The following is a 15,811-nucleotide window of genomic DNA, read 5'->3' on the forward strand; positions in this document are numbered from 1 at the left end:
GTTTTGTTGGAGTAGATACCATAACATGAGAGTATACCATAATTTGTTCTGGGAAGAGTTGTTAATGATAAAGAAAATTTAGTTTTCCAAACAATATTTTTGAAACTTGTAGTGATGCTTATACCTTAGAAGAAACTTATCACACTGTACAAAAATTAGGACATTTAAGATTGATATTTAGTACTTTGTTTTTTAAATTCTCTCCCTGCTGACTTTCCAGATATGCTCCTGGAGAATTTTTTTTTTTTTTCCCCACATACCCAGCAGCTTTCCCTCCATGGTATAGAGCTAGCCAAAGATTTTATTTGCATTACATAAACATAACTGGTTATACTACAGAGGGCTATTTTTGGCAACAGGATTTCTGTATTTGATTTTTTCAGTCCTAAAGAAAAAAACATGTATTAAAGATATAAACTTTTTTAATGTAAAAATTATGCATTTTCATTTTATAGAAAATATAGAAAAATATGTGACAAAGTGAAATTCTACACCCCAAAGCTAATCACTTAATATTTTGGTGTGTTTTTTTCTTTTTATGCGTAGAAAAAAATTGAGGTCATACCATTTAACTCTTGAGTTTTTGTATTTTTGCTTCTTGCTCTTGTCTGCAAGACATAAGTTGAAGTAAATGGTATTTAATGTTCTAAAATCACTAATTACAGAGTTAAGTGATTTTAAATGATGTTTTAAAATTTTATTAAATTGCATACCCTTTGAATCATAACAACATAGTCTCCCATATCTTTAAATATTTTTCAGAATTTAATGTTAGTCATAAGACATAAGATACAGCCTTTAAATAGTGAATGGCAGAATGGCAGAAAATTGTCCATGAGATTAATTGGTTAAAAGTGCTGAGATAAATTCCAGCTTTGTAATTACTTTTCTGTTATTTACGGCCATTAGTTTGATTACATAGTTTGTAATATGAGGCCTTGGATTTAAAGTGTATCATTGTTAACCTAAAATGGGAATAAAGAATAACCACATGCTCAATTCTATTGCCACATAAGAATGAAGAATTCATATCGTAAGATGAGAAATAGTCACAGAAATCCAACTTAAAAACTAGTGATCAGGTTCCAAGCGAAGATATTTCAGATTTTATTAACTTGAAGCAGCTGTTGTCTCTAATATGACACACCCCTCAGAAATGGAATAGGTCTTATGAAGAATACTTGTGTTTTTTTCTTTTTAAAAGCAGCTGGCTTCCCATCATTGAGCTGTTTTTGAGTTCAGGAACTCCAGCTCTTGGCCTTTTCCTTGTGAGAGGGAAGGCTGAGGCCCTAGAGATTTTTCCTGGTGCAGCTGCTGGAAGGACAGGGTGAAAGAGGAAAGAGCCTTTGACCAAGTTCTGTGCAGGGTCTGGGCACAGTGGTGAGGGCATTGGGAAAGAAGGATGGATAAACCCTCCCTGCATCTATGAGCACCAGCCTTGCTGCTGGGCATCTCATTGTCATCGACTCTCAGTAATAGGAGAGACAGGACAGGAGACAGTCCCAGGGGCACGTGGGAGGGGCTGGAAAGAGGAAGACAGGCAGATTCCAAGGGGCAGCTGCCAGGAGGGAAGGCTGCTTCTCAGTCAGGTTCAGGGTTCCACCGTGGAATTCCAGGAGGAGTACTCTAATCGCAGTCTCCAGCATTCTTGAAAGAGACAAGTGGGGAAGACCCTTGGGCTGGAATGTACTGGAGTTCCTGGCTCGCTGCGGTTGACTTGCTGCCTGACCTCTGGTGTTCTTCAAAGAGTTGCTCAGATGTCATTCTTCAGAGCTAACTTTGATTCCTGGCATGAAGTCATCTCCATGCACTGGGTGGTTGTCCCTACCACAGTTTCTAGTTATGTATTAGCATGATTATTTGAGTAATATTTTCCTCCCCGTATTTTATCCAACATTCTATCCCCAGCACCAGGCCCCATACCGGGCATCCTGAAGTCCACTGTAAAAATTCATCAAAGGAAAAGATGACCTTTTGAAGGTCATTTTACCTCTCTTTGCTTTATTTAGCTTTCTGAAATCTTTTGATAAAAATATATATGAAAATTTTGGGAGCTCTTTTTTGGGTGAGGTAGCATTATATTTTCCAACAGGAAAAGGACAAATTACTATTTGTATTATATATTTATTATATTTCAATATAATTATTATAAAATAATTTGCTGTTTTATATAACTTTTGTATTCTTAGTTTCTGAAACCATTTTTGGAGAAAAAATCTTAACTTTCTATTTAAATATTTTTCTCAAATGAAAAACTTTCATAGATTATGATTATTACTTATTAAATATGAGCTTTTCTTCATGTTTAAGCCACTAGAAGAATTTCAAAGAGGAAAGAGTGTGTTGGCAATTATTATGTTCATTTTAAGGATGAGGATATTGAAAGTTAAGAGGATTTCTCAGCCAGTGGTGAATTAAGGAAAGAAAATTGGGAGGTAGGGAGCATTTCTAGGAATGTTCTCTTATGAATCCTTAAGCATATTTTGTAATTACTGCCTTTTCTGAATCACCCTCTTCAGTGATTAACACAGTACTCTGCATGTGTTAAGTACTGGAGTTACAACTGAATTTATGTATGTAAGAACAATAAGGATGTGAAAGGAAGATGTATATACAGCTATAGATAGTCTTGTGTTTAAGCCTATTCTTTTTATTTTTCTACAGTTTAGATAGCTGCTTTCAATTCAGAAATAGAAAACCAAGGTTACCATTGACTTTCCTTTCACCTCTCCAAAGTTCCAATCCTGAACTTCGATCTTTTCCTAGAGCTTTCTCTTCTTCTGCTGTTAAATTCACTGGGTATATTTTCTGTCAGTGTTACCTCCCCAAAGTACAGGATTTGGTACACATGCTGTTGGTTGAGACTCAAGCAATGTGGAATTGGAGGTCATCATACTGGAGCAAGCCTGAAGACAACCCTTGTTTTCCATAAGGAAAGGGTATACCAAAGAGAATAATGCTTTTAACAAAATGTCAGTGGGAAAGTTTTAATTACTTTAGAGAGTTGGATTCTTTCTAAACATCCTGGACTGTAGGAATCTCTGCAAATTAGGATTCTCCCTACAGGTTTGTGGATTCAGAGTTTGGCTCTGCATTTCAATAATCATTGCAGCTGTTTTGTTGTGTTGTTTTACTTTGAGAACAAAGGTGTTTCTTCTGAGAGCTTCCCCAGGGCCTCACACTCAAATTTTCTTCCTCGTCCCAAGTGACATGGCAAGTTTTAGTAACTAGTGCTTGTTCTCGGGAAACAAAGTTATGGCTCCAAAATGTTCCTTAAAAATGTCAGTGATTATAGTATAATCATCCTCTCTGAAAGAAAAAAAAAAACAATTACTGGCTCTGATTCAAAAAATAACAACACTTTGGCTATAAATCCCCTAATTGCCTCTGAAAAGCAAAAACAGACATGTTTAATTTTTCTCTCCCCCCTGCAACTTATCTGCTTTGTCTGGTGATTAAAATAGGCGACAGCCAGTCAGGCCTGTTGGAATCTGGTCCCTTCCCTGCCACTGAGGCCTTGAGCTCAGACCTCATCATGTGGAAAAATGTAAGAAAAATCTCATTGTTATCAGACATGCTCTCCAAAAGTCACCTAGAACAGAATTGTTCTGGTTCACCCATTTGGCATGATGTAAAAGCAACACGTTTTAAGAATCTGGTAGTTTGATCATCATGGACACCTATCCTTCCTGGAACTTCTTGTAACTCATTCTACCGATAAATTACCAAGACGCGGAGAATGTGTGAAAGAGCATAGTCACTGCCCGTGAGTGTGGAGGAAAATTCTGGAATTTGGCTCTTATCTTTATGTCTTGGAGGCCTTTCTAAGTTGGGATATAGAAGTCTCTACCTCAGTTTTGAAAACTGCAGTGTGACAATCCATGGTATAGATATTTATTTCCTTAGCCGTTCCCTTTGAACATACATTATGGTTTGTTTCTCATTTTTCACTGTTGCAAACAACGCTGTGCACCACACTTCTGTGAAGAGTGACGATGATGATGATGATGATGACAGCAGCAAGCGAACACTGACAGAGCACTTATCTGTGCCTGGCCTTGTTCTCATCTTGGGGGGTGGTGTGTGTGTGTGTCCTCTCTCAACAATCCTGTGAGATAGATATTCTTATATACCTTCTTATTCTCATTTTATATTTGAGTAAAATGAGGTGCAGAGAAGTTTTGTGACTTGGCCAGTGTCACAGCTAGTAAGCTGCATAGCTGGATTTGAATCCGGGTGGAACCTCGTGGGTATGTTTAAGACTGTAAAAATACACGTTCCCCTTCACCAGGCCTTTCTTCTGACCTAAGTGGTGGCCATTCTCCACATCAGTCCTTGGCCCTCTGTTCTCCATGTAAGGCTGTATATAACCTTCACTCAGCAGCTCTGTGCTGGTCATGACCAGATATCCAGATCCCATGGGCCTCTACTTTGCACCTCCATCTGCCAGTGAGATAGTTGTATATAGTTGTCAGTTTCTTCCTTCCAGCCCCATTCTTTCTCATTCTTGTTTTCATGAGTCCTTGTGCCTCCTGTGGCTCTGGCCAGCATGAACTTCCTGGTCATATGTTTGCCATGCATGTTGCAACATCTCCTGTCACCCTGTCCATGCCTTCCTCACCTATCCAAATGCTGCCACTACTTTGCCAGAGCTCAAGATAAGCTACTCCCTGCCACCTTGGCCCACTCCTCCAGCCTGTATTGCTGTTTCTGCCTGCGTGTTCTGAAATCACACTGCAGAATTCTTAAGGATATAAACTGTGACATTAGAGGGCTTGAGTTCAAATACTGGGTCTGGGCTACTTTGCTTTGCTGACCTTTAGTTTCCTTGTCTCTGAAATGAGGATGATAGTTCCTTTTTTTTTTTTTTTTTTTTTTGAGATGGAGTCTTGCTCTGTCGCGCCCAGGCTGGAGACCAGCGGCGTGATCTCAACTCACTGCAACCTCTGCCTCCCAGGTTCAAGCGATTCTCCTGCCTCAGCCTCCTGAGTAGCTGGAATTACAGGCATGCGCCACCATGCCCAGCTAATTTTTTGTATTTTTTAGTAGAGATAGGGTTTCACCATATTGGTTAGGCTGGTCTCGAACTCCTTACCTCGGGTGATCCGCCTGCCTCGGCCTCCCAAAGTGCTGGGATTACAGGCGTGAGCCACCACACCTGGCCCATAATAGTTCTTACCTCAGAGTCAGGAGGAATAAATGAGATCGTTGTGTCAACCATGTTAATTATCAGAAGCATAAGCACTATTCTTGGTGCGTGACCTTCCCATGTTGGTGCATTTTTATAGGCTATTTCTGGAGTTAAGACATGTCCGCTTACTTTGAGTCAAATATGAAATGTTTTACATTTTCAAAACACTTTCCCTTCCTTGTAGTCTCTACCTTAACCTTTAATTATTCTATTTTGTATATTGGCTTTGCCTCTTTAAATTATTCGGACTCGGGTCACCTGATACTCCTCTCCTCACCCGGGAATCAAGCCACCATGGTGAGCACCTAGTAGGTTGTGTTATTGTTGTGTGATGATCCTTGGTGAGTCTCAAGTAGGCTGAAGCTGCATGATGAGTCATCACACTGAGCAACTGTGCTTGGTAGGACTATGTTGTTTATACTCTAATAGAAACATTTACCTTCCTTCTGAAGATCTGTTTTCCAAACACCTATCTGAGTATCTTCAAATGCTAAACAGTATTTATGAATCATACTTCTTCCAAGGACTAGCACCTATTCTCCTTGGGCAAGTAATCCATAAGCAGACATCTAGATAGGTCCAATTGGAATTCACTAACATGGTGATGCCTTGTCAGTAATGTTTTAATCATGTTTCTCTTACGTGCTCCAGAATCGCATTAAGAGTGACTGTTCTTTTGAAAGCTACTGTGGACACACTCACATGCACAAAAACCTCATACACACCATAAATATATGTTCTTTGTATTTTGTATTTCTTCCAGAGAAGAAAACACCCTAATTTTACAGGGTCATGAGGAATGCATGAGATAATTATGTAAACTCCTCAGTGAATCTGCTACTTAGTCCAGTTATTATCCAATTAAAGTTAATCATGAAGGCACTTCATGAAGGGGGAAAGTTTTGAGTGGTGAGAAAGTTCCTAGGGTAGAAGAAGTATAATAGTGATTATGTATGTAATGCTATTTCCCAGGGACTGTTCTAAGGTATATAGGTACACACACACACGCACGCACACCTACCTTTAATTCCCACATGAAACCTAAGAGTCAACATTTAGGTGGGGAAACTGAGGTCCTGAGATGAGTGGGAGGATAGAAGAAGAGGACTTGAGAAGGAGAAAAGGAATGTGCCCCAGGTGATTGGAGTGTTTCCCTGTGTGGTGCTGACCCTAAACTCAGGACTATCCACAAGGAAGAAGAGGCAGTGAAGGGGGATGGAAGGTCATAGGCATCAGTCACTTGGACAGGCATCGGTATTTCAGCTCAGCCACTGCCTAGCAGTGTGGCATTGAGAATTACTGACCTTCTCCAGGCCTCAGGCTTTTCACAGGTACAACAGTGGAAAGATAATGGCCTTTGTGTTGCTATGAAAAATAAATAAAATCACAGGCAGGTATAACCATAGGCTTAGTCTACTGCTTCAAGGAGATGGCATCTCAAAAATATGAACCTTTAGCACGTTCAGGATTTTCTCTGTAGACTTCTAATATTAGAAGTGGGGAAATAATTATATGTTTGTTTTTTTCTCTTTTTTTTGAGACAGGGTCTCTGTTGTCCAGGCTGGAGTGCAGTGGTGCAATCACAGCTCGCTGTGGCTTGACCTCCCTGGCTCAGATGATTCTTCCCCTTAGCCTCCCAAGCAGCTGGGACCACAGGCATGTGCCAATGCCACCATGCCCAGTTAATTTTTTTACTTTTTTGTAGAGACGAGGTCTCACTATATGGCCTAGGCCAGTCTCAAACTCCTGGGCTCCAGTGATGCTCCCACCTCAACCTCCCAAAGTGCTGAGATTACAGGTGTGAGTCACCACACCTGGCCTCTATAAGTTTCAAATGATGCCAAAGGAACATTAAACAACGGTAGCTATTACTTTCATTTGACAAAGCTGATGATTTTTTTTGCTACATTGACTTTTCTTGGTTCCCTCCCTTTTTTCTTTCTATACCGAAGTATTTCAAAGCTCATCCAAGACAGTGTATCATTTTCCCCTACAGACTACAGTATCCACCTCTCAAAAAATACATTTTCTTAATAAGCCACAACAGGAGTGACAAAATTAAACCTAAATTAAAAATTGGCAATATTACACCTTTAGCCCTGCACATACAGGGATGTTTAGCTGGTTTACTTGTTCCAAGTGATCTTGTTTCACTCAAATTTAAATGAATGACATCACAGTTTTTACAACTTCAAACATAAGGTGTTCCCTGAAAGCATCCAGCGATGTTCTGTACTGTTCCATTTTAACTAGTTTTCCTTCTTTTTTTTTTTTTTTTTTTTTGTGAGACGGAGTCTCGCTCTGTCCCCCAGGCTGGAGTGCCGTAGCGCAATCTCGGCTCACTGCAAGCTCCGCCTCCTGGGTTTACGTCATTCTCCTGCCTCAGCCTCCCGAGTAGCTGGGACTACAGGTGCCCGCCACCTCGCCCGGCTAGTTTTTTTTGTACTTTTTAGTAGAGACGGGATTTCACCATGTTAGCCAGGATGGTCTCGATCTCCTGACCTTGTGATCCGCCCATCTCGGCCTCCCAAAGTGCTGGGATTACAGGCTTGAGCCACCGCGCCCGACCTTAACTAGTTTTCTTTCTAATACTCTCATCATAAACATTTAAAAGAAAAATAACATTCTGCAACATTCTGCTTCTCCAGGGCAGAGACACTTCAGAGTATTGCTGTCTATATGACCCTGTTCCAACAAATCTGCTGTTTCCTGAAACAGCCTGTTTTTGTTTTAGTTTGGTTTTGCTTCTGTTTCAGTTTATTCATCCTTTCCTTACCCAGATCATTGGCACTTCTGTTTCTTTATAATTCACAAACCTGATGTTAGACCGGGACATCTTTGGGTAGAAGCCCCATATACAGGCATGCCTTCATTTTTTAGAAAGCAGCATTGAATCCATAATAGTAAGTTGCTTTGGGGCAACTACTTGCAGTTATTGGCAATGTCTGCTGCTATGAGATTTTGCCTGAAGCTGCACAGAGCAGGTCTGCTTACAACAGTGGTTTTCAATTTTGCCTTTGCAGTCAAATCAGCTGGGGGCTTTTAAAGTAAAGACTGAGGCCTGGGCCCTGCCTTAGAGATTTCTGGTTTAATTGGTCTAGGGTAAGACCAGGTATTGACTGTTTTTAAAAACAATTCTCCAGGTGATTGTAATGTGCAGCCAGGATTGAGAACCAGGGCCTTAGAGCAGCCATTCTCAAACTTGAACGTGCAGCAGAATCACCTAAAGGTCCTGTTAAAACGCAGGCCACTGGGCCACACCCCAGAATTTCTGGCTCATTAGGTCTGGGGGTTGGGGCGTAGCGGCGAGACTCTCCATTTCTAACCAGTTCCCGGGCGATTCTGCTACTGCTAGTTCTGGGAACCCACTTTGAAAACCACTGGCCTACAGGGATCTTTCCAGTAGCTTTATAAGATTTCATAACAAGAAAAAAGACAGGATTTCCTGTGTGTTTAAGTAAAACAACTGTTTAAGGCACAAATATTAAAATATTATGCTTCCCGGTTCATAGGCAAGTTGGACCATACCCTTTGTTTCGTAAGCCAACATCTGCACTAACAGGCAGCCAGGACCCAGGATCTGAAAGGACACGGATAAGAGGCAGGTGAGAAGTTGGTTTTTTAAATAAAAAATGCTACAAGGATCTATAGAATTGTTACTAAGATTCACAAATTACCTATGGATTCTGCAGCTTTACTGAGATACGTAGCTTAAGACGCGATGAATAATTCCCTGGGCAGCATGAAATATGGCACAGAAGTGCGAAGGTGACTCAAACAAACATGATACCTGACCCCCTAAAGAGGGCAGTTTTCCTGTAGATTGTACAGTCTGTGATGAGACATATCAATTTCTCATTTAAATGCACACCCTAAATTTCTCTTTCTCCAATTCTTGGGACTTCCAGTTCATTTCCTTTTCCAAACACTTCTCTCCGTCTTCAAGTAAAAAAGCCATTATGAAATGTTTGGCATCAAAGGATGCCACCTTTGCCAGTTACCAGAAGTGTACTTGCTGCATCATCATCCATTTGTCCTCACCTGATTTTATGGAAGTGTGAACTTGTATAAGCAGCTGTTCTGTGTCCAAAGACTTGGGATTTGGGCTTCTAGGGTTGGACTTTGTACCTAAGCTTTCAGCAGACAGTGCAGCTTGATTCACTCTTTCTTCCTGCCATGCAACTTTTGTCGGGTAAATTGCCCTTTGCTTGCTGATAGGGAAGAAAAGAGCCTATTCTATCCATCTGACAGACCTCTAATGAATAGTAATCATGAAAATTGAAGTCGTGCACTGCCACTGCATTCACCATTGTTATATTAGCAATTCCTGGACTTCACAAACAGAGCACCCCTTATTCTGCAATTAAATGAAAAATAATGGCATCACTTAGCTATAAGGAAGGAAATGTTCAAGTGCAGCCTCTGTATAATTAAGCTTAACATTATCAACAGAAAGTGATTGTAGTTGTGTTCAGAGGCGAGAAGAGATATGCCACCAACCATTTGACCTATCAAAAGAAAATGGCTTTTGTGATGTTTTGTGTTCTTCCTAACAGCCAGCCTTGTGCCTTGCATGGAGCAGATGCCATTTTCTGCAACATTTTCTGTCTTTTCCAGCTGTTTTAAAGTTCTTTCTCATCAGTTCTCATGACTGCCTTTGTAACATTTGTCTGTTTTCCATTTTTCCTTATGTCTTCACCAGCATCTGTTGTCCTGCTTTTTGTTTTATCTTTTTCTTTCTTTGGCAACAATCTATTTTCTTGACTCAGACACACTGGCTTTCTGACATATAAAATTAAAACAATCCATTTAATTTTTAACTAAAACAGGTGTTGAGTGACCCTATCAAGTGGCTCCCTGCAGAAACCTCATTTACTCCTAGCTTCTTTATTGCCCCCTCATAATTCATTAGCTTAATAAATGCTTGTGTGAAAAGGCAGAGGCCAAGATTACCAATCTTACAATATGGATGTCTGCCCACTCCCTCTCCAGCCTGCATCCCAGGGAAGTCAATTAGGTTGAGCTCTCCGCAAGACAGTCAAAGCTCCAGGGTGTATGCTACAAAGAGCCTCAAATTAGTGAGTGCTCTAAAGTAGGATCCCTCCTTTGCTTCATCATACAGAGTGCTCACCTCAGGAAAATGCTGCCTGCATCCTCTTTAGTGGAATCTGGGGAAATAAAATGTCTATATCTTCTGCTTCATGACTCCCAGCAGCCAGCAAAATATTCAGTGTTTTGGAGCTGGTTACAAGAAACTTCCAAATCCTCAAACATCATCAGAGAAAGCCACAGACTGCAAGCGCCTGTCAGATTTGGGTATGTAGTGCCTGCTGTCTCTCTATGTAGCACCTAAGGTTAGCTGGTGGATATCAAAGCCCCATAGAGGAAGGGGTGCAGGTGTGGGAGTGTTGGCCTACTCTTAATTTCGGTTTAGCATATGTCTGAAGCTTCCCCTGCTTTAACATTTTCACCAGAGCCCAGACTTATCTCGGCAAGCACTCCCCAACCTCTTCGTTCTGAAACCCCTGTGTATTATGAAGGAAATGAAATCCATATGTTTCTGATTCATTTACATGTAGCTCATCAAAATGTAGTTTTGTAAGAGCTCTTTGGTGTCCAAGAAGCCTTTGGAGCCTTTTTATAAGACTTTTAACCCTCCCCCACTTCATTCCCCTTAGAACCAGGAAGTTGGGACTTGCCAAGAGTAAATAAAAGCAAGCTTCAGAGTTGACTCTGGCTCTGGCCTGACCCTTCTCTGGTCTGAGTCTGCAGTGGACTCAGCTTCAACAACAACAGAGAAGACTGTCTTTACTCTTTCTGGAGCCATGGAAGTAGGCACTAATCCCACTTACAGCCCACGTGACAGTGAGTTTGGGCTCACAGCATCTCTTGGAGGCAGCCACTTGACTCTATGCAGTTGTTTCCAGCTGAGCCTCTTCCCTCTGTCCTGTGAACAGAGAGCTGATAGAACCAGATGGCCGCACCTGGACCAGAAGCTTGAGAAGGAGCTCCTTGAAGTGGTCCCCCTCATCTACCCGCTTACAGGCCACTGCACTGTATCTCCAAGACTTTCCAGGCCAGATTCTTACCAAGGGACTGCCTATGCATCAGGGACTTGTATCTTCTCACTGGGACCTTGACAGAGGCACCCACAGCTATACCAGGCTTCATGGTGGTATCGTTGGTGCTGCTGGCACTCAATGATACTTTCTTTCGAGTGTTTACTTTTTCTTTTCGAGTGTTTAGCTTTTCTTCATCAGGAAAGGCTTATAAGCTTTAAGGGAAAAAAAAAAAAACTACTGCCATGAAGACTCCAGAGCTTTTACTCTGAAAAAACCACAGAAATGAAATGAGTCAACCTATTTCCAGAGTTCGGCTAGGGAGAGATTGTGGGGTATTTTTTCTCCTCTATTCTAGGATGATGAATTATGGAAAGCCATTCAGGAGCTTAGTATTCCTTACTTGGGCTGTTGTCATGAGTGGGGTAAAAGGAATTCTGCCCTCATCTTTGCACATCCTGGCTTGTTTCCCTGATTCAGAGTGGTGTTGTGCCTTTCAGAGGCAGAACCTGGGTGCATGGAAATGCATAGGCATGTAGTGGGGAGAAGAGCTGGACCTGGGAGTTCTCACCTTACCTTCCAACTGCTGAACTCGGGTGTTTTCCAGTTTTATTTCTTCATGTGGATGCTTACGGTGTAATAAAATCATCCGCTCTCTTATAAATTACATCAACTCCAAGCATGTATCTTCAGAAACATGCTTCATCTTCCAGGATACAGAATTTGGTAGTAATTGCTCAGCTTCAGCGTGAGGACACTGCATTTAAATTTTACCATACACATTTTGTGTTGTATGTAAATGGGAGAATCATTGTCAGCAGAATTTTTGAAATACTTCAGGGCAACTATAAAATGTTTTAGACAAGTTGGAAAGGAGTCTGCAAATTACGTATTGCAAAACCTTGAAATCTGAGCTTCACCTGAAATCCCATGGCAGGGGAAGCCATTACAAAAAACTTGTGTTGAAGCTGTTTCCTCACTGATGAATGGGCATGGCACAAGTGTGCTTGGCTTATTTGGTTACATTTATTTCTCAAAATGAACAAGCCAGCACTTTTATGATCTAAGGATAGACAGCCGTGAGTCCATCCAAAAAGTACTTTCAAGTGGCTTTGAAATTTGCCTTATAGATAGTGATGATCATTTGATGCAGTGTGGTGGTGAGATTGTCTTCATTTTGTGTTGCCTCCAACAGGTCCGTACTCTCCAGTAATATTGGTTTACAGATGATGAAGCACTACACACATCTTCCATTTAATACCCTCACTGGGTCGCCAGTGGTATCATGCCGGGTGGAGAAACAGAAGCTAAACTTCCTCCAGTGAATTTTACCCAGAGTTATTCATTCATTGACTTGCTCATTTATTCAACATATATTGAGTGCCTACCCTGTGCTAGGCCTTATTCTGTATACTGGGGACACAGTATACAGAATAAGACACAGGAGGCCCAAGTCCAAGACACAGGAGGCCCCTGCCCTCAGGCAGCTACTGTTCTTATGGATGGAGCTTATTTGTGTTTTAGCATTCCAGGGGGTGGCAGAGCCGGATAGTGAACCTGGGCCTTTTAGCTTTGTTTAAAAAAAAAAAAAAAAAAATCTTCCAATCCTCCCCCTCACCTCCCACCAACCCCCTCCCCCACCCCCCCACCGATAAGTGTCTTCCCTCAGAACAACCCTTCTAATGTGGTATGGAAAAAACTCTGCCATGGCCCTCAGTAAAATCCACACACTAAAAGCCTTTGAGGGAAAACCTTTTTCATCAGAAAGTTGCTGTGGTCAAGAAGTTTAAAGATCCAGGGACGTTTGTTGACATGTTTTGAGTACTTTCTAGTTGATAGAATCTCAAAACTGGAATTGCTGTGGTGTGCCCTGTGAAACTTCCTTTTTCTTGCAGGTCAGAATGGTTGGACATTGGCAATTCCTCATAGTGCAGACTGTGACATTTCCCTCCTCTTTGTATCTGGTGTGTAGTAAGTGCTCAGTAAATGTACCCAGAATTGCTGTTATGTCCCAAGCACCCAGACATCTCTGAGCAATCTTAACCATTTGCCTCTTGTCCAGTTTGCATTTTTTTTTCTTATGTAGCTAAAGTTGTAGAACATTTTATTAAAACTTGGTTTTCATAAACTTTACAGCAGTAGCTAATAGGATTTTTCACAGTATGATCCTCCCTTCCCCAAAGAGTTTCTTAAACCCTCTGATCCCCAGATTATGACCTTTCTAGGAAAGAGGCTGCTGTTATTATCACCTATGGAGGCTTTAATGAAAGGGGCCCTGGTGGTACAGGAGATAAAGCAGGCTCGAATTCAGCACCAACCTTCGTGGTGGCGGCTTCCACTCATCTGTCCCCATTAGAGAGAGGCGCTGGTCAGGAGACACCAGGCGCTTGGCATCCAGTGTGGGCTCAGTAAAGCAATGATTTTTGTTATTGCTACTAAATGCCAGTGTAGGCAGGCATGCTGTAAAACGAACGGGATAATCTAAGTGAACCTTTTTTTTCCCCTTTTATTTCTTCCCTTTCACATCGTTTCCATTGTTTTGTTGTTATTTGTATATATGTGTGCATGTATTGGAGATGGGGAATACAGCTATGGAGGTTTTGAAGAGGCACAATATTGGGTTTAGTTTTCATATCAAATCTCACACATTCTGAAATCTGTGAAGAAATGTGTCACATGGTGATGCCTGGCATATAATCAGCTCCTCAGAAAATGCTGTGATTAACAGTAACTTCAACAGATATTTCCTTCTCAAAAGAAAAGCACATAGTTTTATAGCATTTTTAAATGCCAGGGCATCTCATCAGCTCAGTCTTTTCAGTAATTTAAAAAAAAAAAAAAAAACCCAGATAGTGGAAATTCAAGGTAGTCAATGGAAAAAATTCGATAAAGCTGAATATCTTGGCACCACCGAGTGATGTCCTTTGAATGTTTATCATTCAAATATACATGACAACACCAAAAAGGAAAAAGCATGTGAGGTGATGGATATGTTAATTAGCTTTATTTTGGTGATTTCACAATGTATACACATACTATCCTATCAACTAGTATACCTTAAATTATTTTTATTTGTCAACTATACCTCCATAAAACTGGGAGAAAAAGCCACTCTTTTAAAGGCTTAATAGGAAAAAAAAATCCAAACATACATAACAGTTCAAAATGCATTGTTAAAAGAGCAAGTTTAAAAATACCGTGTATAATATGGTCTCATCTGTGTAATTTAATAATGGACATGGGAGTAGAATAACAGTAGGAAGAAACACACCAATGGTGTGGGGTTGGATAAGCACACAAAACTTTAACTAGTTTCTTTGTTTTTGAGACAGAGTTTCCCTCTTGTTGCCCAGGCTGGAGTGCAATGGCGTGATCTTGGCTCACTGCAACCTCTACCTCCTGGGTTCAAGCAGTTCTCCTGCCTCAGCCTCCCGAGTAGCTGGAATTACAGGCACCCACCACCATGCTTGGCTAATTTTTGTATTTTTAGTAGAGATGGGGATTTCACCATGTTGGCCAGGCTGGTCTCAAACTCTGAACCTGAGGTGATCCACCCGCCTTGGCCTCCCAAAGTGCTGGGATTACAGGTATGACCACCGTGCCCGGCCAGCAAGAGAGTCTTAAAATGCCTTTTTTTTAATGTCATGGTCCACGTGGAAGATTTGTTTACATTTAACCTTTACATCTTCTAGAACAATCAGTTACTGAAGATCCACTGAGACAACGTGGTTGGCCTGGGATTGATGCCCAGGCAGTGTGATCGTGGGGCTATGGCTCGTGGCAACCATGTAAACAAACACATCCTTGTATTCTTGCCCAGGCGCTGGTTACCTGCTGCTTTCTGGTCATCTAGAGAGACCTGTAAAATATTTCTACTGATTTCATTTTTGCTTTGCCTTTCTCTGCCTGTAGTTATTTAATAAAGCCATCAAAGTGGGAATTGCATTGTGTACTTTTTTCCTTAGGTTGTTTATAGAACTGTGAAGACCTGTCCTAATGCAACCCCATTAAGAGTTCCCTCTGCAGAAAAACTCCAGACTATTCTTATCTTCTCTTTTTTCCCCTCATAATTTTAGGTTCTAATGGCATCTCTTTTATCAGTAGCTCCGGGTCTAGAATATTTCCAAAGCTCTTTTGAAAATTATTACTTAAATACAACCTTTTAGCTTGCAACTCTGCTGAAACTATGTCAAGCACCCATAGGTTTCTAGCATTTACAAACATTTACATAGTATCAGAAAATTGGAAAGTGGAAATAAAATAAGATGTGGTCTCTGCACTCAGTGACCTGTGCAATACATTGAGCTAAACACCACAGTGTAAAATACTAGATGCTTGAAACTGCTAAATTAGCCACTTAGGAGACTGTGGATTTGGAGACATCTAGAAAGTCTTCTTGGTAAAGGTGAGACTTTGCTAATAGTTATTCAAAAAAATTGCTATAGAAGTCCAACATGTATATATTGCATATATAATGTAGAAAAAAGACTGGAAAGAAGTACCAGAATCCCAGCCAAGTGGCAGCATATGTAATGATTCAGAGCTTGCAGCCTTAAACCAG

General features: G+C 41.0%; 1 protein-coding gene and 2 long non-coding RNA genes across 7 annotated transcripts in view; 2 read left to right on the forward strand and 1 right to left on the reverse strand.

Moving 5' to 3' along the window:
- The window catches only part of PDZRN3 (PDZ domain containing ring finger 3), a 240,571-nt gene that overhangs the window by 66,589 nt on the left and 158,171 nt on the right, over positions 1–15,811 (forward strand). The window lies entirely within an intron of this gene.
- LOC116273754 lies at positions 753–10,320 on the reverse strand. The gene is made up of 2 exons (XR_004182133.1): positions 8,720–10,320; positions 753–3,309 (listed from the first exon to the last, which is right to left on the reverse strand). It is a non-coding gene; the product is annotated as an uncharacterized LOC116273754 (long non-coding RNA).
- LOC116273753 lies at positions 7,720–14,098 on the forward strand. Its single transcript, XR_004182130.1, has 2 exons — positions 7,720–8,796; positions 10,314–14,098. It is a non-coding gene; the product is annotated as an uncharacterized LOC116273753 (long non-coding RNA).

The sequence above is a fragment of the Papio anubis genome, chromosome 2 (assembly GCF_008728515.1).
Source record: "Papio anubis isolate 15944 chromosome 2, Panubis1.0, whole genome shotgun sequence".
Taxonomy (NCBI): domain Eukaryota; kingdom Metazoa; phylum Chordata; class Mammalia; order Primates; family Cercopithecidae; genus Papio; species Papio anubis.